Source organism: Aquarana catesbeiana, linkage group LG05 (genome assembly GCF_042186555.1).
Source record: "Aquarana catesbeiana isolate 2022-GZ linkage group LG05, ASM4218655v1, whole genome shotgun sequence".
NCBI classification, from domain to species: Eukaryota; Metazoa; Chordata; class Amphibia; order Anura; family Ranidae; genus Aquarana; species Aquarana catesbeiana.
Genome location: NC_133328.1, coordinates 418,799,299 through 418,826,585, shown reverse-complemented (window position 1 = coordinate 418,826,585; position 27,287 = coordinate 418,799,299). Strand labels below are relative to the sequence as shown.

Here is a 27,287-nt window from a genome sequence, read left to right as displayed (position 1 = left end):
CTCTTATCCCCCCCTCCATATGAAGTACAACAGCTGCTTTTGAAACTTCTTTAAAGTGGAGTTCCACCCAAAAGTGGAACTTCCCCTTTAAGCCCTCCTCCCCAGCCCCTGTTTCTGAAACTGAGTTTTTTGGCAAGAGGGGAGGGATGGGTACCCGATTTTGACAGGTACCCGCTGCCACTTGCGTTCCGGTCGCCTTAGCCGATTGGAAGCGGAATTTCTCCTTCCCCCTCCCTCCCGAAGTCTTCTGGGACACATGACATGTCCTAGAAGACTTTGGGACCAGTCACTCGTGCGGTGACCATAGTAGAGATCCCGACACCGTCGAGGGAGGAGTGAGCGTGAAAACTGCTAGGGTTAGTGCACCGCTGGATCGTGGGACAGGTGAGTGTGTTTATTAAAAGTCAGCAGCTACAGTTTTTGCATCTGCTGGCTTTTAATAAACACAAAAATGAATGGAACTCCTCTTTAAATCACATATTGATTGATACAAGAAGCATTCTGAATAAATATAACTTTTGGCAAGATATTCATTTTTATTGAGTACAATCGACCGAACCATGATGGTTCGGTCGATTGTACTCAATAAAAATGAATATCTTGCCAAATTATTTGACCATCTTTTGAGGTTTTTCAGTAATCTTTTGAATATGAGAGGATCATTTTTTCACTATAATGTATGAAGAGAGGGGGTTTTAAAGAATACCTAAGTATGGAAGGGCCTCTAGTTGCCACTTGAAGCAATGAGTTTTGTAAGGCACGGACAATGTGGTCTTCTAAAGTTATATTAAGTTATTGGGATTTAGAATGATTTGCTTGAAGGCCAGAGATAGAAGTAAAGTGTCATAGTACCAAATACAACTTGGGTATTAAGGTGACCGGGAAAGAGAGGATCATAAGTATGTCATCCATGAATAGGGTGCATTTGTGATCAAGATCCCCACAATAAATACCTTGTATATCTAGATTACTTTGTAGTTTAATTGCCAAAAGCTTCAAGACCAAGATAAAAAGTATAGGAGACAAGGGACAGCCCTGTCTGGTACCCTGATGTATAATGATAGATTGCGAGCTATAGCCCTTGATTGGAAGATGGGCCGTGGGTGTGCTGTAGATCATTCGTAATGTTGACAGGAATTTGAAGCCAAACCCATAGCTATATTATTATTTTGTTTACTGGACAGATGCTGTATAATTCAAAGTGAAACTTCAAATATTTATTGTTCTGTATGGTCTAATATGTGTTGAATAGAACACTTGGGCATATTTATAAAGTGGTGAATATTACTTTCACCAAACATTTACTGTTCTTGAATCAATCACTATCATTAAAACACATTCACCTGAAAGATTCACCTGCAGTGAATGTTTGGTAAATATTTAGACTCACTGCTTTTTGCCCCTTCTAATTCTTTTGACAACTTTAACGTATATGTTGTCCATAGTTGTGAAGTATTTGTTCTCCATACTTTTGCTTTATTTTATTACCAAATGTAAAGTCTGTATTAGGCAGATTCATTTGAATTTTGTCATAGATACTTAAGGAATAATAATTTTTCCAGAGTGGTTTTAGGTTTCACAGAAAAACTTTGGTTATGTGCGCTAATTTTTGTACTTTCTGTATTTTATAAATGCGTCTTCTTCATGGTTTTTATAGAAACAGAAAAATTGACATAAGGATCCAACATTTAAATTGGTATGAGAGAAACATTACGTACAGATATATTTTTTCCAGCACAGGGTATTAGTGGAATAGAAGGCTTTCATTTAGTTTACAAAATGCTTTTGTAAAAAAAACAGCCATTAACAAAATCACACATATTTTTCTGACCTAAAAAAAAAGCAAGAACCTTTCTCAGAAAAAAAACAACTATATAGAAAAAGGGCAAGCCAACTCATGCTGAATAGCAACAATGAAGTAACTGTTGTTTCTTTATAACTGGTTTATTTTTTTTTAATTTACAGAGACAATAGATGATTTTTTCAATCGACAGCCCAATACTTGAGGAATAACACATTAACACATTTAAGAATTTTTGGTCAACAGCAGTAAATTTAAAAAAAATTGTGTTACAATCAATGAGCATTACAAAGTAAGAAATTTTCTTTAGAGCTTACATAGGGATGGGAGCTTTCCCTGATCTCCAAGTTCTGTGTCTATCACTAGTATCTGGGTTTACCAAAAATGAAGATTTTCAGCAAATAGTTGGTACCAGCAAACAATGTGAGGTTGATATAAGAAAGGCAAATTAATAGGCTCTTCCCTTCACAAGGGAATTTGCACTTGCAAGGGAATATTTCTTTAACTTTGTGAATATAATGATCATTTACTGAAAATAATACCCAATCACGTGCAAGGAAGAAAAGAATGGAAATCAGCAGAGCTGCACCTAGTCCACTAAGCTAAGGGAAAAATGATTTCAAAGTGCACAGTCCCTTGCAAAGTAAACAATCCATTTGACTTTAGCAAATAAGCCCTAGTGTGTCTAGAGGTGAAGGCTCTAGGCAATACTGGGGTGTATTTAGATGGACAAGTGAAACAATATACTACTGCAACGTAAGTATAGTATTTACAGTATCTCACAAAAGTGAGTACACCCCTCATATTTTTGTAAATATTTTATTATATCTTTCATGTGACAACACTGAAGAAATTACACTTTGCTACAATGTAAAGTAGTGAGTGGTACAACTTGTATAACAGTGTAAATTTCCTGTCCCCTCAAAATAACTCAACACACAGCCATTAATGTCTAAACCGCTGGCAACAAAAGTAAGTACACCCCTAAGTGAAAATGTCCAATATTGGCCCAAAGTGTCAATATTTTGTGTGGCCACCATTTTTTTCCAGCACTGCCTTAACCCTGTTGGGCATGGAGTTCACCAGAGCTTCACAGGTTGCCACTGGAGTCCTCTTCCACTACTCCATAATGACATCATGGAGCTGGTGGATGTTAGAGCCCTTGCGCTCCTCCACCTTCCATTTGAGGATGCCCCACAGATGCTTATGTAGCGCTGGTAGATTTGCAATCTACCGCATGTTAGGTAAATTTAGTAAATTGGGCGTTAGGAAGGTAAAGTTTGCCTCTGTTCCAGCTTGGCTGACGTTGTGTGTGTTTCCGTGCTGACTGGTGGGTGTCGCTGTTGCCACTGGTCAGGGTTGGAAAGGCAACGTGTTGAAGCGTATGGATGCTCCTCTGTCCCGGAGGCAGGCTCGGTGGAGGTGGTCCTCCGAGTTGCATTCCGGGCGAGGGTATTTATGGGACAGACGCCATATTTTGGGGTTCGTTTTACAGCCACCTGCTGGCCCTCCTGGCCGACAGGTATGTGTTAAGGAGCTACCACGTGGTCCTCCGTTCGGGAGGCCCATGATACAGTGGCGCAGGGGTGGGTCCAGAGGCTTGTCTGGGGCCTACCACCGCGGCCGAGGAATGGTCCTGAGCTGTCGGTCCTGTGTGATGAAGCTGGACAACCAAGGAGATCCCGGGGGAGGACCCATCTTGGAGAGATCACGCAGCGTGCTGGTCTATAGAGGGGCCTGGTGACTCGGTTGGAGGACGTATCCAAAAGTAACTATACAGCATAGTGTTGCCGGCTCGGCTTAAAGGTTCAAGCACTGTGACTGACTTTCACTATAGAAAAACCTTTACATCCTGTGGCAGAGGATTGTACGGATTTTGTTCCCAAAACAAGTCTGTGGCAGAGACTTTGATTCGTGCTGCGTGCTGGCTGCTAGACCGGTGAGAGAGGCCTATCCAGACGAGCAAAGAGTGTGTCCCACGAGGGGAGAGCATTTCAAATAGTATTTGGATACTACCAGGACATTTTGTCAAGAGAACCCTACCAGAGAATATTTGAGTTTCTTCTGCAAGTTTCCTTTCTACCTCTTTCCTGCTACTTCCTAAGTCATTTTGTTTTAATAAAGCATTGAAAACGTACTCCAGTGTTGGTGTGTGTGTTGTCCAGGGGTAAACTCAACGGAACCCTAGACCCGGTGCTGGTGAAAGAGAGGGAAGCAGAGTGAAGGTAACAGACCTGCTTAAACCAGGAGCTCCACCGTGAGTTAGTGCTACACTTAATAAGGTTCAGCTCATGAGATATGCTTGGCCAGTCCATCACCTTTACTTTAAGCTTCTTTAGCAAGGCAGTGGTTGTCTTGGAGGTATGTTTGGGGTCGTTATCATGTTGGAATACTGCCCTGCGGCCCAGTCTCCGAAGGGAGGGGATCGTGTTTTGCTTCAGTATGTCACAGTACATGTTAGCATTCCTGGTTCCCTCAATGAACTGTAGCTCCCCAGTGTCAGTAGCACTCATGCAGCCCCAGACCATGACACCCCCGCCACCATGCTTGACTGTAGGCAAGGCACACTTGTCTTTGTACTCCTCACCTTGTTGCCACCACACACACTTGACACCATCTGAACCAAATAAGTTTATCTTGGTCTCATCAAACCACAGGGCATGGTTCCAGTAATCCATGTCCTTACTCTGCTTGTCTTCAGTAAACTGTTTGCGGGTTTTCTTGTGCATCATCTTTAAAAGAGGCTTCCTTTTGGGAGGACAGCAATGCAGACCAATTTGACGCAGTGTGCAGCATATGGTCTGAGCACTGATAGTCTGACCACCCACCCCTTCAACCTCTGCAGCAATGCTGGCAGCACTCATACATCTATTTCCCAAAGACAATCTCTGGATATGACACTGAGCATGTGCACTAAACTTATTTAGTTGACCGTGGCAAGGCTTGTTCTCAGTGGAACCTGTCCTGTTAAACCGCTGTATGGTCTTTGCCACCATGCTGCAGCTCAGTTTCAGGGTCTTGGCAATCTTCTTATAGCCTAGGCCATCTTTATGTAGAGCAACATTTTTTTTTTTTAAATCCTCAGAGAGTTCTTTGCCATGAGGTGCCATGTTGAACTTCCAGTGACCAGTATGAGAGAGTGAGAGCGATAACACCAAATTTAACACAGCTGCTCCCCATTCACACCTGAGACCTTGTAACACTAACGAGTCAGGGAAAATGGCTAATTGGGCCCAATTTGGACATTTTCACTTAGTGGTGTACTCACTTTTGTTGCCAGCGGTTTAGACATTAATGGTTGTGTGTTGACTTATGTAACTTATAATAACTTAATGGATTTTTGTTGTGAGTTAGATCACCTTTTCATAGTTTGTGAAAATGTGAACTAACCCTTTAATTGTGTTTTGTACCGTCATGGGAGAGATTTACTCCTACATCATGTCCCAATAATGGGCAAAAAAGTGACTGTAGATCCCCTTAAATGTAAAATCCTGCCAGGGAAGTTACCACTCATAAACAATCCTCCCAAATCACTCTAAATGTTTGTTGCAACATTTAAAATAAAACTTCTAAATTCTAAATTCCCCAAATACTCCCCTGACATGCCAGATCCTGAGTCTGCTCTCTTGTGGACTGCAGACTGGGAGGTTCCCTTTTTGAATGCCCACAGCATTTCCTGGTGATGTGAACCCTTTTCATTGACAATCCATCAGTGGGCGTTACTGGTCCCAAAGATTCCAGACTGCAGCAGTGGCTCACCAATCTCCACTAGTAGATGAGGTACTAGAGAGGGACTTGTGATAGTGGAGTTATGTAACTGAAAACTGAAAAGGTGATGGGGGGGTTTAACTAATTGCTGCACAGGGCAATGTTGACATTTTTCACATATATGTGAAAATCTGCATTTTTGTTGCTAGAAAGTTACTTAGAACCCCCAAACATTATATATTTTCTGAAACAAAAAGGCCCTGGAGAATAAAATAGTGGTTGTTGAAATTTTTTATGACTCATAGGGGGTCATTTACTATAGTACCGTGTGCTAATTAGCGCTAATTGCGGTAATTAGCGCTAAAATGGCATTCTCTATAGCGCTGGTCCAAAAATACTCTCAAAACCAAACCAAATACGGAAAGGTTTTTACACAGTAATAGCTGTGAAAATTTGGAATAGACTCCCTCTAGCCACTTCGCATCCAGGCCGATTCTGACATTTCTCTCCTACATGTAAAATTAATTATCTTTTTGCTAGAAAATTACATAGAACCCCCAAACATTATATATGTTTTTTAAGAAAAGACCCTATAAGAGCATTCAATGGTGGTCGTTGCAACTTTCTATCTCTCACAGTATTTGCGCAGCAATTTTTCGAACACTTTTTTTTGGAAAAAAACAGTTTCATGCTTTAAAAAAAAACCAAAACATTAAAGTTAGCCCAATTCTTTTGCATAATGTGAAAGATGAAGTTACGCTGAGTAAATAGATACCTAACATGTCACGCTTCAAAATTGCGCACGCTCGTGGAATCGCAACAAACTTCGGTACGTAAAAATCCCCATAGGCGACACATTAAATTTTTTATACTGATTACTTATTATGAGTTACAGAGGAGGTGTAGGTCTAGAATTATTGCTCTCACTCTAACGTTCACGGTGATACCTTACATGTGTGGTTTGAACACCATTTTCATATATGGGCAGGACTTACGTATGCGCTCGCTTCTGCATTCGAGCACGCGGGGACAGGGGCGCTTTACATTTTTTTTTTATTGTTAATTTTATTTTTATTTTTTTATTTTGACACTTTAAAAATAAAATTCTGATCACTTTTATTCCTATTACAAGGAATGTAAACATCCCTTGTAATAGAAATATGGTATGATCGGCCCTCTTTACAGTGAGATATGGGGTCAATAAGACCCCACATCTCACCTCTAGGCTGGGAAGCCTGAAATTTAAAAAAAATTAACGATCTCGGCTTTCCAGCCAAGGCGCCGCTATTCATTTGAATGCAGAGGCCGGGCGTGACGTCATAACAGCACACCCGGCCTCCGAACGATCATAGAGACTCCGACGACCATCTGGTCCGCCGGAAATCTCTATGATCACCATCTGGGGCTGGCAGATCCTGTCTCCGACTCACCGATGGAAGCGGTGAGTCGGTAGAAGCACCAGAGGGCGGCGGAAGGGGGGCGGTGGAACAGCCTCTATGATCATTCTTATGGTGTAGGGAATCGCTGCCACTAAAAGAAGATTTCTGAATGATGTCTGTACCTGCAGGCACCATTCAGATATACCCCCGCAAAGTCAAGGACATCCCTGGACGTACCTTGGGCGGGAAGTGGCTAGAGATGGTTCTGGCCAGCTCAGTAGATTGCTTTAAGAAAGGCCTGGATTCTTTCCTAAATGTACATAGCATAACTGGATACTAACATTTATAGGTAAAGTTGATCCAGGGAAAATCTGATTGCCTCTCAGGGGATCAGGAAGGAATTTTTTCCCCTGCTGTAGCCAATTGGATCATGCTTTGCTGGGTTTTTTTGCCTTTCCACTGGATCAACTGTGGGTATAGAAATCTATTTCAGGGGAAGTGGCGCTGTTTAAAGGTGATCAATTATATGTGAACCCACTGTGCTATTAAATCTAAACAACTCTCCATAAAAGTGCAAAGTGCTTAAAGTAGATATAAAATCAATAATATATAAAGGTGTAAAAAATGAGAATTCAGGAAAAATAAAAATAACAGTGATAATACCCCACATCAAATGAGGATATGATGTGACATGCTAAATAAAGGGGGGTAACTTAATGAATAAAAAGTGCCCCCATGTGAATACAAAGAAAACGCTTCAAGCAGATGAATGCCAAAAAATAAAAAAATATGTAAATATGTAAAATAAAAAGTGGCATTAAACAGTATCAAAAATAACAAAAATCCAAACAAATATACGTGTGTATATGACTATACACCAAAAATAATAGTCTGTGAGTGATGATCCATGCATAAATTCAAAAATAATAATAATAGTGACCCTTCAATATTCCCCGCCTTCCTCCGCAACTCCCACTTGTGCCCGCCCTCACCAGAGCGCCTAACCCCTGCAGGGGTAACAGGCGTATTAACTGAAATCCAGTAGCGGTGGCAAATAGCCCCTCAAGTGAGTGCCATAGTCTTCCACCTCTCCACAGAAGTCTTTCTAAAAATCCCCAGCGGCAGGCGTCCACATAGATACAGGAAAGATGAGCCTCATAGCGTGAATCCGTAAAATAAAAGGATTTATTGCATAAATGTTGTGGGTATAGGGTTGGGTATATGGGATTGTATGATATTATTTTTTATGTATTTATTTATTTTTATGGTTGAACTAGATGGACTTGTGTCTTTTTTCAACCTGACTAACCATGTAACTATGTAACCAAACTTACTATAGCTCCCAGAAAACAAATAGTGCCCAAACCCTTACTCTTGTTAGGGCCACGACTATTGCACATGGAGATAATGTTTAGAGCATGATATTATCGCCTACTGAAATGTGTGGTTTATTGTGTAAAGATAATCTGCTTTTAAACTGTGTGAAAAAGTGATTTCTACACTGAAATATCTTTAAAATTCTGAGAAGAGATAAATTCCCCGTCTCTTTACAACTAGGTGCCAACACAACTGACCATGCTCAGACCTGCAAACTACTCTCATTTTAACTCCCATGGCTTTTTTACCAAGAGTTATAGTAAATACCAAAATGAGAGCTGGGCTAAAGAGCGTTTTTTGGGAGTGAAAATGTGAGTTATGTAGCCCAATGCAAGTTTCAGCCATTGATTCTAATGGTACAATTGTAAATTCCCCAAATAAATCCTTTTCATGTTGAGATGAAATGTATCTTTCTCTCAAAGAAATTTTCCTTGCAACAATGTTGCTTCTTTTTCATCTATTTTATTTTTAAGAATGCTAGAATGTGGAATTATTTTATGTTTTGGTAAATATTTTTCTCTGTCACTTTCTCTTTACAAATCACAAACAATACCATTGCTGATGCAAATTTAAAACGAGTCACAATTTTGTGTGTTTTTTATTATTTACAAATGATCCTAATTTGAGCCCAAAAAATGTGATATGTGTGCCAACATCAGAAATCAAAATGTCATTCCCAAAATTCAGAGGGTAACATCACTATTCTACACTCACATACCAAGAACCACCAAATATTACAGAATGAATCAAGAAGAATAACTGTTGACTAATGTAATTCCACCATCTATATGTCCAAATAAATACACTATTTATGTGTATTTATGTGTAGGAGGGTTCCACATGTTGCAGCACAGTGGCTCAGAGGTTAGCATTTTTGCCTACCAGCACTGAGTAGGGTTTGGACCCCAAACATGCCACTTCATGTAAAGAAGTTCTGTTCTTCCTATATTGTTAAACATAACTCCTGACTCAGGTCCTTCCTAAATTTAGTATTTATGTGTAGGAGGGTTCCACCACCACTGCAAATTGTGTCATATGTTTTCCATGGGCAAGGACTATAATCAGCCTTAACATTTCCCCACCACCACTAATTGAAGCCTCAGAAAGCCAAAACCCACAAAATGACAGCTATTTATCTTGCAGCATGCTGACAGTAATCAGCCATACCCAGCCTTCAAAACAGATGGCATATGCCATAAACAGGTTGTTCACTGGCTCTCTGGCCTTCCACAATACATCTGCATTGATTAACTTCTTGCACCCCTGGGACGTAGGGCAGTTTGAGACCACAGAGATGCAGCCAAAAAACATGGAACAGCATGGTGGCTCACAGCCTAGCACTTCTGCCCTGCAGCGCTGAGTTTCTTGGGTTGATTACCAATCCTGCTACCTGGGTAGAGGTTTATATGTTGTGATGTTATTTAATAAAGAGAAAAACACATGTAGGAGAGACGTATGCGCTGCACACCCCGAAACAATAATGGTAAAGAAGGTTTTTAGACATGTGAGGGTTAAAGGGGCCGTATGAGCAACACAAAGCTCCTGCCATGTCTCTCATGTGTCATAGGGGAGAAGGAGTGTTTAACCACCCAAAATTCGGTAATAAAGAGAAAAACACATGTAGGAGAGACGTATGCGCTGCACACCCCGAAACAAGAATGGTAAAGAATGGACAGTTTCCCCGGTGGGGCTTTAGACAGCAATATCTTGAAATCAAGAATAATAGAAAATGTGTAACCAGTAAGTGCATTTATTTGAAGCATGAACAATTGTAATGTTGTAATTCAATTGGCATTATAAGATATGAGCGCTGGCCAAGTAGTACAATACATACTCCACAATATAAAATCGACACATCTTTACACAAAATTATATACAGTCATACATTTCCGGGCTGTTGACGGTATAAATCTCCAACGCGTTTCGACCTGTGTACGGTCATCATCAGGGGGATAGTTGGTTCTATAAAATACATTGAATATCTTCAAAATTTAAGAACATGTCATCATAAATCTCATTGTAAGGTTAAAAATGGCAGTAAATTTACCGCTGAAAAGTAGAGGGAATAATCCTTTGGCCAGTAAAAGCCGTAAATGGATCCGGGGGGCCCCATATTCTCCCCTGCCTCCCCAGAGCGCATGAGTCCAGCCCGAGGGGCTTGCAAGGAGCCACATTGACGCCCTCCAGGGGAAGGAGAAGTCAGCACCTGCGACAAATACCCAATGGGTCAAAATGATTCTCAGCACATTTGGCAAGAGTATGAAGTGTATGGGCTAACTGCAATCCTAGTGATCAATATATATTGATCTGATGTCCTAAAGTTTCATGAATGTAATTAATTATATAGAATGTGACAAGACCATAAAAGAAATGGTTGTATAGTTATAGGGTTATTTGAGTAGTGTAGTGTGTAAAAACAGGTGAGGGGGAAGTGGTATGTGGTACTAGGAATATGAAAAACCCTGTAAGTGATAAAGTAAAATTAGATGGATGGCCAGCACACTGCTGACTACAGTGCCATGTCCAGGTGAATAAAATGAGTGTGTAGTGTCAGCCAACACATGGTGGAATAAAGGTGAAAAACAAGTCAAAAGGAGAGTATGTGAATGAATAAAACCAAATTGAAACAATTGAAACAATCAAAAAACATGTGTGAGAGATCTAAACTGATTATAGGAGTAGGAGTATGAGTGTAGTGTTGTGATATTATAGGAGTAGGAATATATATATAATATTATAATTTACCTTGTGCCACTATGTGACTGATGTAGTGTGCTAAAGTTTCACTTGTATGAACCAAATTGCAATGAAGCAAAAGAAGTAAAAAGCTGGAACCAGAAAGGATTTGTGCAGTGCCATCCATTATGGTCTGCGTGGAGTCATAGTAAGACTCACAGGCAGCCGATCATGGATATATGCCTATAGTAGGCAATTAAATGGGTGGGCACAGGTGCTGATCTCCCCCCCCCCAGAGTAATGACACCCGGGCCGCTAATGAGCAGCCCACATGTGGCTCCCCCGGCGTCCCTGAAGGCTGATGCCCCGGCAGATGCCGTCAACTCCGCTGCAAACCGCTAGATGTCACAGCGCCGTGCACACGCCGAGGTAACTTGTGCATGCGCACCTCACCGCGGCCCATCCGGAGGTGATCAAGGGATGCCGCCGGCAGGGTGAAGCTCACGTCGGCGGACGATGGAAACAATCCTCCGTCAATCAGAGCATGGGGGGGAGAGCTCGGATCCTGCATCTCCTCCACATTCTCACCCTGCCGGGAAGCCTTCAATTGGACCAGGACTCACCCCCATGAGGCCGACAGGGGCGGCAGAGGTCCACCATGATCCATGACGGCCATAATCTAAAGTGCATATGTAAATGCAGTAGGCACTAATTGTAGATGATAAGGTAATCATTGAATTTATGCAGGAGCTGAGTGGTAGCTCACTGACCCCAAATCCTAACATGTATATTTACAGAACAGGTGTTAGTTAAACATCTGATCTACTGCAATACAGGAATCTATAATAGATATATCCTGATGCATGGGGTGGGGAGAGATACAGTTACGATCTACTCCCCCATTTTGGGGGGCGTTTCCTCCGCAAGAGGCAAACAAAGTGTCACCCCCAAAATGTGTATCATATCAAAGAAGGTTTTTAGACATGTGAGTGTTAAAGGGGCCGTATGAGCAACACAAAGCTCCTGCCATGTCTCTCATGTGTCATAGGGGAGAAGGAGTGTTTAACCACCCAAAATTCGGTAATAAAGAGAAAAACACATGTAGGAGAGACGTATGCGCTGCACACCCCGAAACAAGAATGGTAAAGAATGGACAGTTTCCCCGGTGGGGCTTTAGACAGCAATATCTTGAAATCAAGAATAATAGAAAATGTGTAACCAGTAAGTGCATTTATTTGAACCATGAACAATTTGAGCAGTATGGCAATCCAGCACAGGTGCATAGCCAGCACTTATCTGTCCTGGGTGGTTCAGAATAATGACCTGTGCAGTGAATTGACCAGCTTCCAATGGTGGGTCGTTCTTGCTATCACCAGCAATATTACCATGATGGATATCCTTCACTCAAACGTCTTCACCGGGACAAGCCTCGGTCAAAGCTTCATGATGCATTTCCACAGACTTGACTTTAGTTGCTACATTGACTGGAGCAAAGGTAACCACCATACCTGGTTTCAGGAGACCAGTTTCAACACGACCAACTGGTACTGTACCAATACCACCAATCTTGTACACATCCTGCAGACGAAGAGGCAGACGAAGAGGCTTGTCAGTGGGGTGGCTAGGAGGCAAAATGCTATCAAGAGCCGACAGGGGCGGCAGAGGTCCACCATGATCCTTGACGGCCATAATCTAAAGTGCATATGTAAATGCAGTAGGCACTAATTGTAGATGATAAGGTAATCATTGAATTTATGCAGGAGCTGAGTGGTAGCTCACTGACCCCAAATCCTAACATGTATATTTACAGAACAGGTGTTAGTTAAACATCTGATCTACTGCAATACAGGAATCTATAATAGATATATCCTGATGCATGGGGTGGGGAGAGATACATTTACGATCTACTCCCCCATTTTGGGGGGCGTTTCCTCCGCAAGAGGCAAACAAAGTGTCACCCCCAAAATGTGTATCATATCAAAGAAGGTTTTTAGACATGTGAGGGTTAAAGGGGCCGTATGAGCAACACAAAGCTCCTGCCATGTCTCTCATGTGTCATAGGGGAGAAGGAGTGTTTAACCACCCAAAATTCGGTAATAAAGAGAAAAACACATGTAGGAGAGACGTATGCGCTGCACACCCCGAAACAAGAATGGTAAAGAATGGACAGTTTCCCCGGTGGGGCTTTAGACAGCAATATCTTGAAATCAAGAATAATAGAAAATGTGTAACCAGTAAGTGCATTTATTTGAACCATGAACAATTTTAATGTTGTAATTCAATTGGCATTATAACATATGAGCGCTGGCCAAGTAGTACAATACATATTCCACAATATAAAATCGACACATCTTTACACAAAATTATATACAGTCATACATTTCCGGGCTGTTGACGGTATAAATCTCCAACGCGTTTCAACCTGTGTACGGTCATCATCAGGGGGATAGTTGGTTCTATAAAATACATTGAATATCTTCAAAATTTAAGAACATGTCATCATAAATCTCATTGTAAGGTTAAAAATGGCAGTATATTTACCGCTGAAAAGTAGAGGGAATAATCCTTTGGGCAGTAAAAGCCGTAAATGGATCCGGGGGGCCCCATATTCACCCCTGCCTCCCCAGAGCGCATGAGTCCAGCCCGAGGGGCTTGCAAGGAGCCACATTGACGCCCTCCAGGCGAAGGAGAAGTCAGCACCTGCGACAAATACCCAATAGGTCAAAATGATTCTCAGCACATTTGGCAAGCTTAACATGTTGTGATGTTAAGCTTTCTTTTTCACCAGTGCTAACATTTTTTTTCCTCATTAACTTTGTTTAATGGTCTCAAAAAATTTGGTAACAGTTTTTTTGGTCAAGTTGTTCCCACTTAAAAATTACTGATTTAAAAACACTAATAACTTAAAACTGTCACAAATAAAAGGTCCACAAAATATTCCTTCCACCACTGGTTAAGACTGAGGTGGTGGTGCTGGATTGTTTAAACATTAATTTTATTTTCTGAGCAGACTTTGTGGCCTTGCCAGCACCTGCTGCCTTCTTTTCGACAGCCTTTATTACACCAGCAGCAATAGTCTGCCTCATGTCATGCACAGCAAAGCGACCAAGGGGAGGATAATCAGAGAAGCTCTCCCCACACATGGGCTTGTCAGGGACCATATCAACAATGGCAGCATCACCAGATTTCAGGGACTATGGATTTTGTTCCAGTTTCTTACCAGAACGACGTTCAATCTTCTCCTTCAGCTCTGCAAACTTGCAGGCAATATGAGCAGTATGGCAATCCAGCACAGGTGCATAGCCAGCACTTATCTGTCCTGGGTGGTTCAGAATAATGACCTGTGCAGTGAATTGACCAGCTTCCAATGGTGGGTCGTTCTTGCTATCACCAGCAATATTACCATGACGGATATCCTTCACTCAAACGTCTTCACCGGGACAAGCCTCGGTCAAAGCTTCATGATGCATTTCCACAGACTTGACTTTAGTTGCTACATTGACTGGAGCAAAGGTAACCACCATACCTGGTTTCAGGAGACCAGTTTCAACATGACCAACTGGTACTGTACCAATACCACCAATCTTGTACACATCCTGCAGACGAAGAGGCAGACGAAGAGGCTTGTCAGTGGGGTGGCTAGGAGGCAAAATGCTATCAAGAGCTTCCAGCAGAGTGGTTCCACTGCCTTTTCCCTCATTGCGGGTGATGCTCCATCTCTTGAACCATGGCATGTTGCTACTGGGTTCCAGCATGTTGTCACCGTTCCAACCAGAGATGGGGCAAAGGCAACGGTATCTGGGCTGTAACCAATTTTCTTGATGTAAGTGCTGACTTCCTTTACAATTTCTTCGTATCTCTTCTGGCTGTATGGTGGCTCAGTAGAATCCATTTTGTTAACACCAATGATAAGCTGCTTCACACCCAGAGTGTAGGCCAGAAGAGCATGGTCACGAGTTTGTCCATTCTTTGAGATACCAGCCTCAAACTCACCAACACCAGCAGCAACAATAAGCACAGCGCAGTCAGCCGGAGAATTACCAGTGATCATGTTCTTGATGAAGTCTCTGTGGCCAGGGGCATCAATAATGGTGAAATAGTACCTGCTGGTCTCAAATTTCCACAGGGAAATGTCGATGGTAATACCACATTCACACTCATGCCTTCAGTTTGTCCAACACCCAAGCATATTTGAAGGAGCCCTTTCCCATCTCAGCAGCTTCCTTCTCAAATTTTTCGATGGTACGCTTGTCGATCCCACCACATTTGTAGATGAGATGCCCAGTTGTTGTGGACTTGCCAGAATCTACGTGTCCAACGACGACGATGTTGACGTGTGTCTTTTCCTTTCCCATTGTGGAGTTTTAGATGTTGGCGATGGACACCTTGTAAATTCGCCGCAGACCCGGTGAGGAAGAGTACCAGTGCTAACATTTTTGATGGGTTTCACATAATGAAACTCCAAGAAATCACATTATAAATCAAGCAAGTGTGGGTTTGCACCAAATCTAGAGCTTGAGTGTTTTGGCCTAGATATAGATGTATACATCTGGTGTGATGCTGTCACGTAACTGGATCGTGAGCCTGATGTGTAGAGGAGAGCCTCTCTTGCCGCACCGGCTTGTGGGCCCCTGAGGTTGAGACAGCCGATACAGAAGCACGGTGACGCAGGAGTGCCTAGGATCAGTCTAGTATTGGTATGGCTGGATGCTCGTGGCTGGCGATGCAGCAGGCAGACCAGTAGGGCTGGGTAGACCAGAACAGGAACTGGTGCGATTCGGAGAGCAGAACAGCAGCAGGCTGGAGGAATAGATGCAGAGTCAGGCAGGCCGGGTCGGTAACATTCTGGTGGATCAGGCAGAGTAGCAGGCAGAAGAGAAGTCCAAAAAACAAGCCAAAGTCAGGGTATCAAGCAGACAGGTTTAGTAAGAGCAAGCCGGGTCAAGGATCAGAGATCAGCACAGATAACAGGTTTCAGGACACACAGAAGCTGCAGACCAAACAGCAAAGAGTCTTTGGTGTACTCACTTTAAATAGCCCCTTTGGTGCCAACGTTGATGAATGACAAATGTGCTTTGTCACCAATTTGTGTGAAGCACCCCTCACAAAGTTGTCATTTCCTGTTTTGGACCCTCCACAAGCCCAACGACGTACGATATTAATTTGGAGATTTTTGAGATCACTGATTATAATTACCCTGCCCAGATATAAATTCTGAGGCATTTTTTCATTTGTAAAGAGTGTGTATTCCTAATGAACAGGTGTTCGCATTTGAGTTCTACCTCAAGAGACAGAATCAATTACATTGGTGGGTTACCCTTTACTGGGTGGAGGTGAGTAAGCTTAGTTAGGTTATTTAAAGGCCAGCATTTGTGGCAGCTGTTTGGCCTAAGAACAGGCCTGAATTTTTTTTTTGCAGAGTTTATATTGGGTTACAAATAGATGTGGGTTTGGGGGTGTGCATAATTCCTAACCCTGCACACCCCACTAAGGCTGCTTGATGATTGCTTCGAAATCTCACATGTTAGACTGCTATGTAATGGTTGAGATATAAAGGAATGTTCCTGCTAATTCATTCCTGCTGTGCGTAGAATGTAGTTTGTGCTCTACCTTTTGTATTCAATTTTGTCTTTTTTTTCTTATGGTAACTCTGCCATGTAACTTTTTTTGGGTTTGGCGCAAGAACTTCTGATCATGCTTGTTATTAGCTTGATTTGTATCCCTGCATTTCTATTGTGATTTGTTTAATCGCTTGCCGACCAGCCGTCATCATTATACTGCGGCAGGTCGGCACAATCTAGCGAACCGTGGTAGCTGTACATCAGTCCCTTTAAGTGGGATAGCAATATACGCTTATTATGATTTTTATTACCAAAAGTATGTAGAAGAATACATATCGGCCTAAACTGAGGAAAAAAATAGCTTTCTTTAAAAAAAATTGGGGATATTTATTATAGCAAAAAGTTCAAAATATTTTATTTTTTTTTCAAAATTGTTGCTCTTTTTTTGTTTATAGCGCAAAAAGTAAAAACCGCAGAGATGATCAAATACCACCAAAAAAACTCTATTTGTGGGAAAAAAGGATGTAAATTTTGTTTGGGTACAGCATCGCAATGACCACGCATTTATCAGTTAAAGTGATGCAGTGCTGTATTGCAAAAAATGGCCTGGTCATTGAGCAGCCAAATCTTCCGGGGCTGAAATGGCTAATGTGTATAATTTTTAGTGTCCTACCCTTGTTGATTGTAAGCTCTTTTGAGCAGGGCCCTTCTAACTATTGTCAAATGCTGGAGCATCATTTCCATGCCTTTTATTTTGTTTGATCCAAGTACATTAATGTAACTAATGTTAAAATAAAAAGTTGATTTTTTTTTTGCTTTGTTTGACTTTTGCAGACTTGAAACACATATTTTATTAGAGGAAACAATTCATACCCTTTCAAATCTGTATCAAATCTAGTTGCACACAAACGTATTTGGTTGCACAAGTCCTTAAGTAGAAAGCGTAATGGGGGAGGGGGAAGAAAAGCCCCCCCCCAAAAAAAAACTGCTCCAAAGCTGAAATTCAGGGCTCTACTAATTTTGTGGACTAGGTAAGCAATGAATTATGTCAACTAAATGTGAATTCTCTCGAAGCACCAAATCAAGAAAAAAATACCCCAAAAACTGTTGTTTAAAAAAAATTGGTGTGGGGTTCCCCTAAAATCTGATATGGATTTAAAGGGGAACTCCATGCCAAATAAAAAAAATGGCATGGGGTCCCCCCAAAGTCCATACCAGACTCTTATCCGAGCATGCAGGCTAGAGGTCAGGATGGGGGGGCATGAGCGAGTGTCCCCCGAACCATACCAAGCCACATGCCCTCAATGTTGGGAGGGTGCTTTGGGGTCCCCCCAAAGCACCTTGTCCCAATGTTGATGGGGACAAGGGCCTCTGCCCGACAACCCTGGCCATTGGTTGTTGGGGTCTGCGGGCGTGGGGCTTTTTAGAATCTGGAAGCCCCCTTTAACAAGGGGGCCCCCAGATACTGCCCCCCTATGTGAATGGGTTTTGGGTACATTGTACCCCTACCCATTCACCAAAAAAAGTAGTGAAATGTAAAAAAAACAATAGCCAGTTTTTGATAAGTTCTTTATTGTAAAATAGCTCTGAGCCGTCTTCTCCTGCCACCATCTTCTCCTGCTGCTGTCTCTATCGCCGCCATCTTCTCCTGCCACTGTCTTCTCCATCCACCATCTTCTCCCTGAGCCGTCTCTCCTGCCGCTGTCTTCTCTTGTCACTGTCTCTCCGACTACCATATTCTCCAGCCGTCATTGTCTATGCGAGCCAACTCTCCTGCCACCGCCGTCTTCTCCCGTTGCTGTGTTATTCTGCACCGTTTAACTGCTAATAAAAAAAAGCAGCTCTTCTTCTGTGGCTGTCTTCCTCTGCTGTGTTGTCCTCCACTGTGTGGCGTCTCTTGCATAGTAATGGGGCAGGCTCTCTGGGTAACATCATTGGATGGCCATGCCCCATGGCTATGTAAGAGATTCCACACAGCGGGGGACAACACAGTGGAGGAAGACAGCCACAGGAGAAGAGCGGCTTTTTTTATTAGCGGGTAACCTGTAGGGCAGAAGAACACAGCAGCGAGAGAAGATGGCAGCAGGAGAGACAGTTCGGGGAGAATATGGCATATAGAGAAGACAGCGGCAGGGAAAAGATGGCAGATGGAGAAGATGGTAGATGGAGAAGGCAGCGGCAGGAGAAGATGGCGGCAGGAGAAGACAGCTCAGGGAAGAAGATGGCTTGTTAAAAACAGGCTCTTGTTTTTTTACATTTCACTGCTTTTTTTGGTGAATGGATAGAGGTACGATGTACCTGATACCCATTCACATAGGGGGCAGGATCTGGAGGCCCTCTTATAAAAGGGGGCTTTCAGATTCTAATAAGCCCCCCGCCCACAGACCCCAACAACAAATGGCCAGGGTTGTCGGGAAGAGGCTCTTGTCCCCATCAACATGGGGACAATGTGCTTTGGGGACCCCAAAGCACCCTCCCCATGTTGAGGGCATGTGGCCTGGTACGGTTCAGGAGGGGGGCTCTCGCTCATCACCCCCTTATCCTGACTGGCTGCATGCTCAGATAAGGGTATGGTATGGATTTTGGGGGGACCCCACGCCATTTTGTTTTAATGTTGGCGTGTGAAGGGTTTCTTCCAAATCCATACTAGATCCAAAAAAAAATTCAATTGATACATGTCCCCTAGGGCAGTACCCTGGTTCCCATACACTTTTTATGGCAAATACTTTGCATATAAGCCTTCAGTGAGGACTTTGGATTTTGCAGGTTCAAGCCCCATTGACTTAAACTCTTCCTGTATATGCGATCTGGCAGGCATGTTTGCCGGCAATATCGCGATTTCCATTTGCATGTCCGCCCAGCTTCTGAGAGTTGAAGTCCTAATTGACTTTAATTGGGCGCTATTTTCATGGAATGCAGGATCACATATTGGCGCTATAGTAAATGACCCCCTAAATTTTAGCACACTTAATCAATTTTAGTGCACAAATTTTTTAGTAAAGTATAACAGACTATGTTGTGTTAAGTAAATAGATACCATACATGTTAAGATTTAAAATTTTACATGCCTATGAAACAGTGGTGGCCCATCCATAGGGGGCGCCTGGGCGGTGCCCCCCCTCCAGGCAGTCACAAAAAAAGTAAAAAAAATTTTTTAAAGCTGGCCCTTTAAAAAAAAAATACAAAAAATGGTCCTTAAGTGCACTGTGTTCGGACGCCGGACACAGTGCGATGCCGGACACAGTGCACTTATGGGAAGCGCCACGTCTATGCAATCATGCGGCACTTTGTAAAGCGCCGAGTAGCTTCTGCCCAGTGCTAGCATCTATTACTATCGCCGGGCGGTTTGATTGACATCTGAGTATGATGTCACTTCCTGTTTCTCTCTCTCTCTCTCTCTCTCTCTCGAGAGAGAGAGAGAGAGAGAGAGGGGACAGGAAGTATGAGAAGAACGGAGACATCGCTGGAGAGGACAACACATAGCAAGCTAAGTAACGGGGGAGGGGGGTTTGGTGGTGACACACCCTGCTGCAATTTGGTGACACTGCTGCAATTTGGTGACACTGCTGCAATTTGGGGACACTACTGCAATTTGGGGACACATACTGCTGCAATTTGGTGACACTTCTGCAATTTGGTGATGCATACTGCTGCAATTTGGGGACACATACTGCTGTAATTTGGTGACACTGCTGCAATTTGGTGACCCTGTTGCAATTTGGGGACACATACTGCTGCAATTTGGTGACACTGCTGCAATTTGGTGACACTGCTGCAATTTGGAGACACATACTGCTGCAATTTGGTGACACTGCTGCAATTTGGGGACACATACTGCTGCAATTTGGTGACACTGCTGCAATTTGGTGACACATGCTGCAATTTGGTGACACATACTGCTGCAATTTGGTGACACATGCTGCTGCAATTTGGGGACACATACTGCTGCAATTTGGTGACACTGCTGCAATTTGCGGACACATACTGCTGCAATTTGGTGACACTGCTGCAAGTTGGTGACACATATTGCTGCAATTTGGTGACCCTGTTGCAATTTGGGGACACGTACTGCTGCAATTTGGTGGCACTGCTGCAATTTGGTGACACTGCTGCAATTTGGGGACACATACTGCTGCAATTTGGTGACACTGCTGCAATTTGGTGACACATGCTGCTGCAATTTGGTGACACATACTGCTGCAATTTGGTGACACCTGCTGCTGCAATTTGGTGGTGACACGTGCTGCTGCAATTTGGTGGTGACACATGCTGCTGCAATTTGGTGGTGACACAGGCTGCTGCAATTTGGTGGTGACACTTGCTGCTGCAATTTGGTGGTGACACAGGCTGCTGCAATTTAGTGACACAGGCTGCTGCAATTTGGTGGTGACACATGCTGCTGCAATTTGGTGGTGACACAGGCTGCATGTTGGTGGTGGCACAGGCTGTTGTGTTAAGTAAATAGATACCAGATTTAAAATTTTACATGCCTATGAAACAGTGGTGGCCCGTCCATAGGGGGCGCCTGGGCGCCGCCCCCCCCTCCTCCAGGCAGTCATAAAAAAAATGTCAAAAAAATTTTTTTAAGCTGGCCCTTTAAAAAAAATACAAAAAATGGTCCTTAAGTGCACTGTGTTCGGACGCCAGACACAGTGCGATGCCGGACACAGTGCACTTATGGGAAACAGGAAGTATGAGAAGAACGGATCTCTCCACAGGAGACACCGCTGGAGAGGACAACACATAGCAAGGTAAGTAACGGGGGGAGGGGGGTTTGGTGGTGACACACACACTGCTGCAATTTGGTGACACTGCTGCAATTTGGGGACACATACCGCTGCAATTTGGTGACACTGCTGCAATTTGGGGATACATACTGCTGAAATTTGGTGACACTGCTGCAATTTGGGGATACATACTGCTGAAATTTGGTGACACTGCTGCAATTTGGGGACACATACTGCTGCAATTTGGTGACACTGCTGCAATTTGGGGACACTGCTGCAATTTGGGGACACATACTGCTGCAATTTGGTGGTGACACATGCTGCTGCAATTTGGTGGTGACACAGGCTGCTGCAATTTGGTGGTGACACATGCTGCTGCAATTTGGTGGTGACACAGGCTGCTGCAATTTAGTGACACAGGCTGCTGCAATTTGGTGGTGACACATGCTGCTGCAATTTGGTGGTGACACAGGCTGCATGTTGGTGGTGGCACAGGCTGTTGTGTTAAGTAAATAGATACCAGATTTAAAATTTTACATGCCTATGAAACAGTGTTGGCCCGTCCATAGGGGGCGCCTGGGTGCCGCCCCCCCCCCCCTCCAGGCAGTCACAAAAAAAATGTAAAAAAAATTTTTTTAAGCTGGCCCTTTAAAAAAAATGCAAAAAATGGTCCTTAAGTGCACTGTGTTCGGACGCCGGACACAGTGCGATGCCAGACACAGTGCACTTATGGGAAGCGCCACGTCTATGCAATCATGAGATTGCAGACGTGGCACTGCATTTGCGGGCGTTTAGCCCACCTTGCGGCACTTTGTGAAACGCTGAGTAGCTTCTGCCCAGTGCTAGCATCTATTACTATCTCCGGGCGGTTTGATTGACATCTGAGTATGATGTCACTTCCTGTTTCTCTCTCTCGCGAGAGAGAGAGAGAGAGAGAGAGAGAGGAAACAGGAAGTATGAGAAGAACGGAGCTCTCCACAGGAGACACCGCTGGAGAGGACAACACATAGCAAGGTAAGTAACGGGGGGAGAGGGTTTGGTGGTGACACACACTGCTGCAATTTGGTGACACTGCTGCAATTTTTGTGACACTGCTGCAATTTGGGGACACATACTGCTGCAATTTGGTAACACTGCTGCAATTTGGGGACACTGCTGCAATTTGGGGATACATACTGCTGAAATTTGGTGACACTGCTGCAATTTGGGGATACATACTGCTGAAATTTGGTGACACTGCTGCAATTTGGGGACACATACTGCTGCAATTTGGTGACACTGCTGCAATTTGGGGACACTGCTGCAATTTGGGGACACATACTGCTGCAATTTGGGGACACATACTGCTGCAATTTGGTGACACTGCTGCAATTTGGTGACGCATACTGCTGCAATTTGGGGACACATACTGCTGTAATTTGGTGACACTGCTGCAATTTGGTGATGCATACTGCTGCAATTTGGTGACACTGCTGCAATTTAGGGACACATACTGCTGCAATTTGGTGACACTGCTGCAATTTGGTGACCCTGTTGCAATTTGGTGACACTGCTGCAATTTGGGGACACATACTGCTGCAATTTGGTGACACATGCTGCAATTTGGTGACACATACTGCTGCAATTCGGTGACACATGCTGCTGCAATTTGGGGACACATACTGCTGAAATTTGGGGACACTGCTGCAATTTGCGGACACATACTGCAAGTTGGTGACACATATTGCTGCAATTTGGTGACCCTGTTGCAATTTGGGGACACATACTGCTGCAATTTGGTGGCAATTTGGTGGCACTGCTGCAATTTGGTGACACTGCTGCAATTTGGGGACACTACTGCAATTTGGGGACACATACTGCTGCAAATTTGTGACACTGCTGCAATTTGGGGACACATACTGCTGCAATTTGGTGGCAATTTGGTGGCACTGCTGCAATTTGGTGACACTGCTGCAATTTGGGGACACATACTGCTGAAATTTGATGACACTGCTGCAATTTGGGGACACTACTGCAATTTGGAGACACATACTGCTGCAATTTGGTGACACTGCTGCAATTTGGTGACGCATACTGCTGCAATTTGGGGACACATACTGCTGCAATTTGGTGACACTGCTGCAATTTGGGGACACGTACTGCTGCAATTTGGTGACACTGCTGCAATTTTCGGACACATACTGCTGCAATTTGGTGACACTGCTGCAATTTAGTGACACAAATTGCTGCAATTTGGTGACCCTGTTGCAATTTGGGGACACATACTGCTGCAATTTGGTGGCAATTTGGTGGCACTGCTGCAATTTGGTGACACTGCTGCAATTTGGGGACACATACTGCTGAAATTTGATGACACTGCTGCAATTTGGGGACACTACTGCAATTTGGAGACACATACTGCTGCAATTTGGTGACACTGCTGCAATTTGGTGACGCATACTGCTGCAATTTGGGGACACATACTGCTGCAATTTGGTGACACTGCTGCAATTTGGGGACACGTACTGCTGCAATTTGGTGACACTGCTGCAATTTTCGGACACATACTGCTGCAATTTGGTGACACTGCTGCAATTTAGTGACACAAATTGCTGCAATTTGGTGACCCTGTTGCAATTCGGGGACACATACTGCTGCAATTTGGTGACACTGCTGCAATTTGGGGACACATACTGCTGCAATTTGGTGACACTGCTGCAATTTGGTGACACATGCTGCAATTTGGTGACACATACTGCTGCAATTTGGTGACACATGCTGCTGCAATTTGGGGACACATACTGCTGCAATTTGGTGACACTGCTGCAATTTGGGGACACGTACTGCTGCAATTTGGTGACACTGCTGCAATTTGGTGACACATGCTGCAATTTGGTAACACATACTGCTGCAATTTGGTGACACATGCTGCTGCAATTTGGGGACACATACTGCTGCAATTTGGTGACACTGCTGCAATTTGGGGACACGTACTGCTGCAATTTGGTGACACTGCTGCAATTTGGTGACACATGCTGCAATTTGGTGACACATGCTGCTGCAATTTGGGGACACATACTGCTGCAATTTGGTGACACTGCTGCAATTTGGGGACACGTACTGCTGCAATTTTGTGACACTGCTGCAATTTTCGGACACATACTGCTGCAATTTGGTGACACTTCTGCAATTTGGTGACACAAATTGCTGCAATTTGGTGACCCTGTTGCAATTTGGGACACATACTGCTGCAATTTGGGGACACATACTGCTGCAATTTGGTGACACTGCTGCAAGTTGGTGACACATATTGCTGCAATTTGGTGACCCTGTTGCAATTTGGGGACACATACTGCTGCAATTTGGTGGCACTGCTGCAATTTGGTGACACTGCTGCAATTTGGGGACACATACTGCTGCAATTTGGTGACACTGCTGCAATTTGGTGACACATGCTGCAATTTGGTGACACATACTGCTGCAATTTGGTGACACATGCTGCTGCAATTTGGTGACACATACTGCTGCAATTTGGGGACACATGCTGCTGCAATTTGGTGGTGACACGTGCTGCTGCAATTTGGTGGTGACACATGCTGCTGCAATTTGGTGGTGACACAGGCTGCTGCAATTTAGTGACACAGACTGCTGCAATTTGGTGGTGACACATGCTGCTGCAATTTGGTGGTGACACAGGCTGCATTTTATGTGACACAGGCTGCATGTAAAGAAGGACTCCGCTGGGAGCACCTGATATAAGGAGGGACTCCGCTGGGGACACCAGATGGCATCTGGTGGCAGGTGACATGGCTAGTGACACGCTCGGGACTCCCGCTGATTCTGCATTATGGTGAGTTGTATGATTTCTTTTTATATTACAATGTAATAATAGAAATAATGTGCTTCAATCATCCTGACACCATAACAACCATGGTGCCGGGATGATTGAAGTGCTAACAACAGGTGTTTGGAGTATATTTATCTGCTTATTGTTAAACTTTCTAGAATACACATATTTCTATTGTTGTGTAGGATCTGGGCCTGCTGTCCCTCCATCCCTCTCTCCCTCTCCCTCCATCCCTCGTTCAACTCAGACACTAACCACACCACTTTAGAGCCACGCCCACTATTTTGCTTAAACCACACCCATTTTCACCAAGTGGGAGGGGTCAAAAAGGAAGGGCGGGGCCTGGCACCCCCCCATCCCAAAACTTCACCAGCCGCCACTGCTATGAAATGGCGACAAACTACAGTATCTAAAAATCCGCATAGGCAATGCTTTAAAAGCCCTTACACATTATCATTTTAGAGTTAAACATAAGCTCTGGCAATAGAATTATTGCTCTCAATCTTACATTAGTGGTAATGCTTCACAGGTGTGGCGCATTCACCATTTACGTATACGTGCGAGATGTACATGCACATTTGCATTTACACATGAGCACAGGGTGATGGGGGTGCATTCATTGTTTTCAATTGTATTATTTATTTCGTTTCAATTTATTTTTTTCATTCATTTTTTATCAAATGTGAACAAAGAAGTATTGCTTCAGAGCAATCAAACCCAGCATTGGAAACTAGAGAGTTGGTAATCCACAACATAATGCCAATGGTTCATAAAGATGCAAAGAATGGTAGAAAGCACACACAAATTTATATTAACCTGAAATCACAAAAGAGATCTGTTGTGAACAGTAGCGGGATACATTAATGTAGACATCAACCGCAATGATGCTTACTGTTAAAATAAAGAGACAGAAGCGGATCAGTGAAAAGAGTGAAAACAAGAAAGACCTAGACATGCAGCATCACAAATGCCATCTACTAGTCAAGTAACAAGCAAGATCTTAATGTATTGGGTCTAATGGGTGCCATGTTTTTTACAGATTCTTTGACATTGTCATTGAAAATGCCAACAATCTTTTCATGGGCCATGATCCAGGATATTTTTAACTTCATTGCATGAGAGACACCCAGGGTTGTTTCCAAGCCTTTGCAATGGTCATTTTGGCTGCCAATAACTGATAAATAATTAACTGATAAATAATATCAGTTTCTGTGCATTACAAGAGCTCTTATTAATAGGTTAATTAAAAGATTTTAGGGTGTTTAGGGTGGAACATGTAACATGTTTTAGCTCCTGCCGCCAATTCCACCAATCTACTCCACTCTGTGACAGCTGGCAGGCAATCTTCTCCCCTCACCTGCTGTCACTGTTTGAATAGAACATGGCTGTGTGGCTCCATCCACACAACATCAGGTACACCAGGGACCCTGCGCAGCAAATCGAAAACAATGCTTTAAAAGCCCCAAATTCTATGACATTCCTACCAAACATGGTACATAATCCCTAATGCCGCGTACACACGGTCGGACTTTTCGTCTACAAAAGTCCAACGGACGCTGACGGACTAAAGCTGGCTGGTAATCCGATCGTGTGTGGGCTTCCCCGGACTTTCAACTGACTTTTTCAGCCTCAAATCCGACGGACTTTAGATTTGAAACATGCTTCAAATCTTTACGTCGTAAGTACGACGGACCCCGAAATCCGCTCGTCTGTGTGCTAGTCCGACGGACAAAAACCCACGCTAGGGCAGCTATTGGCTACTGGCTATGAACTTCCTTATTTTAGTCCGGTGTACGTCATCACGTACGAATCCGTCGGACTTTTGTGTGGTCGTGTGTAGGCAAGTCCGTTCGTAAGAAAGTCTGCCGCAAGTCCGCCGAAGGTACGTCGGAAGTATGTCGGACAGGCTGTCGGACTTTTGTAGACGAAAAGTCCGACCGTGTGTACGCGGCATAAGAGATTACAGCCTCAGAAACACAGTGGGGATGCATTCAGATACAATTTGAAGCGGCAGGTAGGGACTAAGTACCATCTTGTAAGTACCTTAAGATTGACTTCAATCAAGGCAACATTCAGAATACCTTTAAAATAGCCTAGATAACACCTGTGCCAATATTCCAGTTTGCTATCAACTAAAAGATAACTACCCTAGTCAGCCTTTTAAGATAACCTGTTCAGGCCATAGATTAGCCCCCACCACCCCAATCCAGATCTTGCGTACACCATTTTTCA

General features: G+C 43.5%; 1 pseudogene; it reads right to left on the bottom strand.

Moving 5' to 3' along the window:
• Positions 1 to 13,853: 13,853 nt before the first annotated feature.
• LOC141146037 (elongation factor 1-alpha, somatic form-like) lies at positions 13,854 to 15,364 on the bottom strand (annotated as a pseudogene).
• Between the last annotated feature and the right edge of the window lie 11,923 nt (positions 15,365 to 27,287).